This window comes from Harmonia axyridis, chromosome X (genome assembly GCF_914767665.1).
Source record: "Harmonia axyridis chromosome X, icHarAxyr1.1, whole genome shotgun sequence".
NCBI lineage: Eukaryota > Metazoa > Arthropoda > Insecta > Coleoptera > Coccinellidae > Harmonia > Harmonia axyridis.
In genome coordinates, this window is record NC_059508.1 from 31,725,584 (window position 1) to 31,735,583 (window position 10,000).

The 10,000-nt window shown below is 44.1% G+C and overlaps 2 non-coding genes across 2 annotated transcripts in view; one reads left to right on the forward strand and one right to left on the reverse strand.

The window, feature by feature from the left end:
- LOC123688241 overlaps nt 1–1,508 on the forward strand; it is a 4,018-nt gene extending 2,510 nt beyond the window's left edge. The window contains exon 1 of the ribosomal RNA XR_006749800.1: nt 1–1,508. This exon is cut by the window's left edge and continues 2,510 nt beyond it. This is a non-coding gene — a ribosomal RNA (large subunit ribosomal RNA).
- Nucleotides 1,509–6,253: 4,745 nt separating this feature from the next.
- Nucleotides 6,254–6,372, reverse strand: LOC123687084. The gene has a single exon (XR_006748829.1). It is a non-coding gene; the product is annotated as a 5S ribosomal RNA (ribosomal RNA).
- Between the last annotated feature and the right edge of the window lie 3,628 nt (nt 6,373–10,000).

Genomic DNA, 10,000 nt, shown 5'->3' on the forward strand with positions numbered 1-10,000 from the left:
AATCTCTGCGGCCGTCATCTAACAATCAACTCAGAACTGGCACGGACTGGGAGAATCCGACTGTCTAATTAAAACAAAGCATTGCGATGGCCCCAGCGGGTGTTGACGCAATGTGATTTCTGCCCAGTGCTCTGAATGTCAACGTGAAGAAATTCAAAAAGCGCGGGTAAACGGCGGGAGTAACTATGACTCTCTTAAGGTAGCCAAATGCCTCGTCATCTAATTAGTGACGCGCATGAATGGATTACGAGATTCTCACTGTCCCTACCTACTATCTAGCGAAACCACTGCCAAGGAACGGGCTTGGAAAAATTAGCGGGGAAGAAGACCCTGTTGAGCTTGACTCTAGTCTGGCACTGTAAGGAGACATGAGAGGTGTAGCATAAGTGGGAGATGGAAACATCAACAGTGAAATACCACTACTTTCATCGTTTCTTTACTTACTCGGTAAGGCGGAACGCGTGCGTCGTCTGCTCTAGTGGCTGCGACTGTCACGGTGTTCTCGAACCAAGCGCGTAGAGTGGCGCGCTGTTCCGAGGCCCGGTCTCGTTCCGTTGTCGTTCGTTCACCAGCGAACGTATCGGGCGTGATCGCGTTCCTTGGTTACGGGCGCCGATAAACGCTCCCGCGTGATCCGATCCGAGGACACTGCCAGGCGGGGAGTTTGACTGGGGCGGTACATCTGTCAAAGAATAACGCAGGTGTCCTAAGGCCAGCTCAGCGAGGACAGAAACCTCGCGTAGAGCAAAAGGGCAAATGCTGGCTTGATCCCGATGTTCAGTACGCATAGGGACTGCGAAAGCACGGCCTATCGATCCTTTTGGCTTGAAGAGTTTTCAGCAAGAGTGTCAGAAAAGTTACCACAGGGATAACTGCTTGTGGCGGCAAGCGTTCATAGCGACGTCCGCTTTTTGATCCTTCGATGTCGGCACTTCCTATCATTGCGAAGCAGAATTCGCCAAGCGTCGGATTGTTCACCCCGTTAATAGGGACGTGAGCTGGGTTTAGACCGTCGTGAGACAGGTAGTTTTACCCTACTGATGACTCGTCGTTGCGATAGTAATCCTGCTCAGTACGAGAGGAACGCAGGTTCGGACATTTGGTTCTACGCACCTCGCTCGGGCGGGCGGTGGTGCGAAGCTACCAATCCGTGGGATTATGCCTGAACGCCTCTAAGGCCGTATCCTGTCTAGTCAAAGGTGGCAACGATACCTTTTTGAGCTTCTATGAGTCGAAAGGCTCAAAACAATGTGACTTTACTAGGCATCAGACGTTCTCGTCTGGTGTCGCACGAGCCAAGGTTGCCGTTGGGGCTGATGGTCGGCGGCGGGATCGATTTCTTGCCACGTCTGACCAGGCCCTTTGACGGTCGATCATGGGTCAACTATTTCGATGTTGAAGCTTTGAATTGTCTGTAGACGACTACGTACCTGGCAGGGTGTTGTACTCGGTAGAGCAGTTTCCACGCTGCGATCTGTTAATACTCAGCCCTTAGCTTGGGGATTCGTCTTGTCGATTAGACGAGACCCCGTTTGTTGCTCTTGTTGTTGCGTTTGTGCCGCTGGATGTGTTACCTTCGCTGACCCGTATTCGAAAGGATACGGGGAGTAAGTGTTGAGGGCTGCCTTGGCATCGACCGACGACGACTGCGACGGAATATGCAAATTGGCAGATAGAGTGACGGTGGTGGCCTCCGCTCCTTTTTTCTAACCGTACGGTATGAAGAAGGAGGTCCGAGTAGGGCCGCGCCTCATTTCATATCTGCCAAATATTTCTGTCCTGTTCGAGTCCGATTTGAACCGACCGTTCGAACGTCTATCGTTCTTGCGGTTGGGGACGGTAACGAGAGCCATTTTGGCCTTCGTCCGTCTATCGAATCGGACTTTATGATTTTCGTATGAAATTTTGCCGATGCTTGACGTGAGTTTTTCTATCAAAAATAACTCTGATTTTCTCTCTGATATGGCGCAAAGTACCGAAGATAACCACTAATTGAAAATCTTTCGAAAAAGCACCACATCACAATATATCGACCGCCGACCTGACGGTGGTATTCGAGCTGTGACTGGATGGTGTCTTACTATTCGAAAATCTTGAACGGTTTTCATCTGAAAATATCATAACGAGCTAATGAAATATGCATGTTTTGCAGGCTTATCTTAGTCAAATTCGAACAATTCACGATGAATCAATCAGAAAGGTAGATATGTTTGACGAAATCGGACATGAGAGAGAAATACGAATAACTCACAAGGGTAAATGTCATCAAATGCATCAGACTATGTGATGAGTAAAATGAAAGATGCACACGATAATTTTAGCTTAAACCATGCCGGAAAGTCGACTTCACGTCGTGCATCGGTACAAAGTTATTCAAGGGGCAAAATAAATTCACGAGAGTAGGTCCGATTACCGCTGGATCAGACGACGATTGTAACTTGTTGGATACGAATGTATCCGATGTATGTACGTCGTCCCTCTCTGATCTGTAGTAAGTGGGCCTACCCAAGATGCACACGATAATTTTAGCTTAAACCATGCCGAAAAGTCGACTTCACGTCGTGCATCGGTACAAAATTATTCAAGGGGCAAAATAAATTCACGAGAGTAGGTCCGATTACCGCTGGATCAGACGACGATCGTAACTTGTTGGATACAAATGTATCCGATGTATGTACGTCGTCCCTCTCTGATCTACGGTACGTGGACCGACCCAAGATGCACACGATAATTTTAGCTGACTTCATGCCGAAAAGTCGGTTCACGTCATGCATCGGTATCTTAAATCGCGCCGTAAAGTCGTTCACGTCATGCATCGGTATCTTAAATCGCGCCGAAAAGTCGGCTCACGTCATGCATCGGCGTCTTTTTTTTGTGCCACCGATGCATGACGTGAACGACTTTTCGGCTCGATTTAAGATACCGATGCATGACGTGAACGACTTTACGGCGCGATTTAAGATACCGATGCATGACGTGAACGACTTTTCGGCGCGATTTAAGATACCGATGCATGACGTGAACGACTTTACGGCGCGATTTAAAGCTATACCGATGCATGACGTAAACAAGATCACACCGATGCAGCACGTTAACATTAAAGCCCGCCTAATCCGATCGATGGAGGCCGTCTCGAGTGTCCAACTTGCTCACAAGAGCCGAGAAACAAACCGATGCATCACGTAGACAAGATCGTACCGAATGTTAACACAATCCAAAAGGAAATAATCTTAGATGAATATCGATTCTGATTATTGATTTTTCTTTCGCGATATTGATAGAAGACATCTGAATGAATTTCGAATTAATTCCGAAATCAAAAAAATATTTTCAATAAATTTTTTTTCTAGAGTACCTCGGTCTTTTCTATTTTTTTTCCAAGTTTCGTACGTCAATCAACATACATCCCAGAAAAAATCATCTCTCTAACTATCCTGGTTCAAAAGTTGTATCGGAACTTTTCACGTCGAAAAAGAACATAGGCGAAAAAGGACGTGAACATTATTCCTTATAAAAATCAAACCCGACCATGGATTTTGATTCTGATTGTTGATTATCGCTATTAGAACACATTAGGAGGCAACCAAATCAAATTTGAGAAAATTCCACAATCAGAAAATTTTTTTCGAAAAAAAAAAAAAAATTCGAGAACACCTCGGTCATGGCAAGTTATTTCCCACAATCCATTCCCCAATCAACGTACATCCCAGAAAAAATCATCTCTCTAACTATCCTGGTTCAAAAGTTGTATCGGAACTTTTCACGTCGAAAAAGAACATAGGCGAAAAAGGACGTGAACATTATTCCTTATAAAAATCAAACCCGACCATGGATTTTGATTCTGATTGTTGATTATCGCTATTAGAACACATTAGGAGGCAACCAAATCAAATTTGAGAAAATTCCACAATCAGAAAATTTTTTTCGAAAAAAAAAAAAATTCGAGGACACCTCGGTCATGGCAAGTTATTTCCCACAATCCATTCCCCGATCCACGTACATCCCAGAAAAAATCATCTCTCTAACTATCCTGGTTCAAAAGTTGTATCGGAACATTTTCACGTCGAAAATATATCTCTAAGTCCAAACCGATGCACCACGTAAACTAGGGCAGACCGATGCACCACGTAATATCGGGCAGACCGATGCAGAACGTAAACTCGATCATACCGATGCTTCACGTAATCTCGATCTTACCGATGCACCACGTAAACAAGGGCAGACCGATGCAGAACGTAAAGTAGATCTTACCGATGCACCACGTAATCTCGATCTTACCGATGCACCACGTAATCTCCATCTTACCGATGCACCACGTGAACTGGATCTTACCGATGCAGAACGTGAATTGGATCTTACCGATGCAGAACGTGAATTGGATCTTACCGATGCACCACGTAAACTCGATCATACCGATGCACCACGTAATCTCGGGCAGACCGATGCACAACGTAAATGACGATCGGGACCGGGGCGATCGGTCGTATCTGACACCGCCGGCTCGGTTCTAACATCGTCAATGAGTCGGGGTTGTAAAAAAGGACGTGAACATTTTTCCTTATAAAAATCAAAACCCGACCATGGATTTTGATTCTGATTGTTGATTATCGCTACTAGAACATATAAGGAGGCAACCAAATCAAATTTGAGAAAATTCCACGATCAGAAAATTTTTTCGAAAAAAAAAAAAAAATCGTAATCACCTCGGTCATGGCGAGTTATTTTCCGTATTTCATTCCACAATCAACGTACAACATAGAAAGAAATCATCTCTCTAACTATCCTGGTTCAAAAGTTGTATCGGAACATTTCACGTCGTAATATCTCGCCAAGTCCCAGACCTCGGCGATAGGTAGTATCTGACACCGTCCGCTCGGGACTGACATCGACTTGGACTCGGGCTGATGATGGGGAGGCGTTTAAGGACGTGAACATTTTTCCTTATAAAAATTAAAGTCGACAATGAATATTGATTCTGATTACTGATTTACGCTTTAAAAACACATTAGAAGGCAACCAAATCGAATTTGAGGAAATTCCACGATCAGAAAATTTTTTTCGAAAAAAAAAAAAAATCCGAAAAATATTTTTCGATTCCGATTACTGATTTACTCTTTTAGAACACATTAGGAGGCAACCAAATCAAATTTGAGAAAATTCCACAATCAGAAAATTTTTTTCGAAAAAAAAAAAAATTCGAGGACACCTCGGTCATGGCAAGTTATTTCCCACAATCCATTCCCCGATCCACGTACATCCCAGAAAAAATCATCTCTCTAACTATCCTGGTTCAAAAGTTGTATCGGAACATTTTCACGTCGAAAATATATCTCTAAGTCAAAACCGATGCACCACGTAAACTAGGGCAGACCGATGCACCACGTAATATCGGGCAGACCGATGCAGAACGTAAACTCGATCATACCGATGCTTCACGTAATCTCGATCTACCGATGCACCACGTAAACAGGGCAGACCGATGCAGAACGTAAAGTAGATCTTACCGATGCACCACGTAATCTCGATCTTACCGATGCACCACGTAATCTCCATCTTACCGATGCACCACGTTAACTGGATCTTACCGATGCACCACGTTAATCTCAATCTTACCGATGCACCACGTGAACTGGATCTTACCGATGCAGAACGTGAATTGGATCTTACCGATGCACCACGTAAACTCGATCTTACCGATGCACCACGTAATCTCGATCTTACCGATGCACCACGTGAACTGGATCTTACCGATGCAGAACGTGAATTGGATCTTACCGATGCACCACGTAAACTCGATCTTACCGATGCACCACGTAATCTCAATCTTACCGATGCACCACGTGAACTGGATCTTACCGATGCAGAACGTGAATTGGATCTTACCGATGCACCACGTAAACTCGATCTTACCGATGCACCACGTAATCTCAATCTTACCGATGCACCACGTGAACTGGATCTTACCGATGCAGAACGTGAATTGGATCTTACCGATGCACCACGTAAACTCGATCTACCGATGCACCACGTATCTCGATCTTACCGATGCACCACGTGAACTGGATCTTACCGATGCAGAACGTGAATTGGATCTTACCGATGCACCACGGTAAACTCGATCTTACCGATGCACCACGTAATCTCAATCTTACCGATGCATCACGTAATCTCGATCTTACCGATGCAGAACGTAAACTCGATCATACCGATGCACCACGTTATCTCGGCAGACCGATGCAGAACGTAAAAAAAAAGCTTACAGCACGCGGTGTTCCCAAGCGGTCACCCATCCAAGTACTAACCGCGCCCGACGCTGCTTGGCTTCAGTGTTCTGACGAGAACTGGCAATTTCAGCGTGGTATGGCCGTAAACAACAAATATAGCGATATTTTCTATGATATCTCACTTTTTGGAGCGGAAAGGACGTGAACGTTTTTCCTTATAAAAAATGAAATAACTTTTGGATATTAATTCTGATTGTTGATTTAAGTTTAAGAACACATTAGGACATATCTCAATGAAATTTGAGGGATTTCCGAATCGAAAAATATTTTTCGAAAAAAAAAAAAAATCCCAGAAGACCTCGGTCATCTCAAGTTTTATTTCCATATTCTATTACACAATCAACGTACATCACAAAAAGGAACCATCTCTCTAACTATCACAGTTAAATTTTTGTATCGGAACATTTCACGTCGGAATATCTCGCTAAGTCCAGACCGGGGAGATCGGTCGCATTTGACACCGTCCGCTACGGTCTAACATCGTCTTGGAGTCGGGGTAACGATGGAGAGGCGTTTAAGGACGTGAACATTTTTCCTTATAAAAATTAAAGTCGACAATGAATATTGATTCTGATTACTGATTTACTCTTTTAGTACACATTAGAAGGCAACGCAATCAGATTTGAGGAAATTTCAAGATCAGAAAATTTTTTTCGAAAAAAAAAAAATTCAAGAACACCTGGGTCATGGCAAGTTATTTCCCACAATCCATTCCACAATCAACGTACAACATAGAAGAAATCATCTCTCTAACTATCCTGGTTCAAAAGTTGTATCGGAACATTTCACGTCGAAATACCTCGCCAAGTCCAGACCGGGGCGATAGGTAGTATCTGACACCGTCCGCTCGGGACTGACATCGACTTGGACTCGGGCTAATGATGGGGAGGCGTTTAAGGACGTGAACATTTTTCCTTATAAAAATTAAAGTCGACAATGAATATTGATTCTGATTACTGATTTACGCTTTAAAAACACATTAGAAGGCACCAAATCAAATTTGAGGAAATTCCAAAATCAGAAAATTTTTTTTCAAAAAAAAAAAATCCGAAAAATATTTTTCGATTCTGATTACTGATTTACTCTTTTAGAACACATTAGAAGGCAACGAAATCAAATTTGAGTGAAATCCAAAATCAGAAAATATTTTTCGAAAAAAAAAAAAAATTCGAGAACACCTCGGTCATGGCAAGTTATTTTCCACAATCCATTCCCCAATCAACGTACATCCAGAAAAAATCATCTCTCTAACTATCCTGGTTCAAAAGTTGTATCGGAACATTTTCACGTCGAAAATATATCTCAGAGTCCAGACCGATGCAGAACGTAAACTCGATCATACCGATGCTTCACGTAATCTCGATCTTACCGATGCACAACGTAAACTAGATCACACCGATGCAGAACGTAAACTCGATCATACCGATGCACCACGTAAACTCAGGCAGACCGATGCAGAACGTGAACTCGATCTTACCGATGCACCACGTAATCTCGATCTTACCGATGCACCACGTAAACTCGGGCAGACCGATGCAGAACGTGAACTCGATCTTACCGATGCACCACGTAAACTAGGGCTGACCGATGCATCACGTAAACGACGATCGAGAGGCGCGAAAGGACGTGAACGTTTTTCATTATAAAAATTGAAATAAATGATAAATAATGATTCTGATTGTTGGTTATCATTTTTAATAAGCATTAGGAGGCAACCAAATGAAATTGAGGAAATTCCGATAATAGAAAATTTTTTCGAAAAAAAAAAAAAATTCATGAAAATCCTCGGTCATCGCAAAATATTTACCATATTCTGTTCGATAATCAACGTATATTTAAGAAGGAATCATATCTGTATCTATCTTGGTTCAAATTTTGTATCGGAACATTTTGACCAAAGTCCGAGCTTCGGCCGAAACAGACACCGCTGACCTGGCCTATCGATCGACCGAGAGTCGGGGATAGAGCGTAAGTGTTGTCTGGAGGGGAACCCCTGTGCTCTCCTGACATATATAGGGAAGGTGGTCGCGTTGGGCGATGCAGAACGTTTGGATCGGGAATTATATTTTTGGTTCAGCTATTGGAATATGGTTTATTGTTGGTATATATTGGCGAAATAACGTTCTTACTGACTGGGGATATTCATAAAAATGAGTCCGGAGATTTTCAGATCGAAGTCCGAGTGATCCGACTTGGAAGGCGTGTTGGGTGGGTCGAGATGGCTTAGATAGATCAGACGAGGCGGGCTAAGTGTTGACGTCATGCATCGGTCCATTTTCAGATTGAGTCCGAGTAATCCGACTTTGAAAGAGTGTTGGGTGCGTCGAGACTGTTTAGATAGATCGGACGAGGCGGACTAGGTGTTAAACGACATGCATCGGTATATTTTCTGATCGGTGTCCGAAGAAATCGGCCCTAGTAGGCGCAGCGGACGGTCGAGACGGCCTCGGTGGGTCGGATCGATCGGGAAAAGTTTGCTAAATCGTGTCTGGAGGGGAACCTTGGGTTCTCCTGACATATATAGGGGATAAGGTTTGGGTGAACGATTCTTCACGTAAAAGTTGAGTAATTTATTTTTCGATAAGCTTTTGGATATTGATGAGAAGTATATGTATATCTTCGATTAAAAGAAATCTTACCGTCTCCATGTATATTATATTAGATATATAAGAAATAGTTAACGTGATGCATCGGCCGATTTCCGGATCGGAGTTCGAGAGATGCGACTTTCGATGCGCGATGGGTGGTTCGAGACGGCCTAGATCGATCGGACGAGGCGGACTAGGTGTTAACGACATGCATCGGCGGATTTTCTGATCGGAGTCCGAAGAAATCAGCTCTAGTATGCCCGGGGGAACGGTCGAAACGGCCTCGATCGATCGGACGAGGCGGACTAGGTGTTAACGACATGCATCGGCGGATTTTCTGATCGGAGTCCGAAGAAATCAGCTCTAGTAGGCGCGGCGAACGGTCGAAACGGCCTCGGTGGGTCGGATCGATCGGAAAAGTTTGCTAAATCGTGTCTGGAGGGGAATCCGGGGTTCTCCTGACTTATATAGAAGGGGTGGAGAATGGGTCCTGTCCTAGACTGTTTGGAGTTCTTTTTAGGATGATATTCAGTTGGTAAGTGGTAGACCCGAATCCGACCTCGGCGTTTGGGTACTGGCAAGGTGTGTTGGTTCGGCTTTCGCATCTTGGGTCGCTTTCGTCAACCTCATGCAGCGAGGTCGCGGTCCGCTTCGTCTCTTTGTAGTCGAATGGCCTTTAAGCGACCAACCTTAAAATCGTGATCCTCTGCCCGTTGCGGGTTATGTTCACAAAAAAATTGCAACCACTCAATTCGTTCCGAGCGACAAATATTGTTGAATCTCGAATCACCGTGTCGTTATATTCACATGTATAGCGAAGGGTCGAGATGGAATGTGTATAAGAAATTAGTTGATAGCCGGGGGTTCGTATTATATATGGACGCCTTGGCGAGGGATTGTTTCTAGAAACTTTCTCATTTTTGATCGGTGTTTTGTCCGAGATGATGATGATGTATATATAGCTTGAGTCTCATGCTGACTGGGGGCTGTTACGTCGTTTCGTCGAGGACTTGCACTTACTGATGTGCGGCGCTAGTCGAAGTCAATCGACATGGCTAGTGCCACATGACGAGAGGCGAACGGGTTTGGCCATACCGGCAATCTCGTGGACCGATCGTATAAGCACGC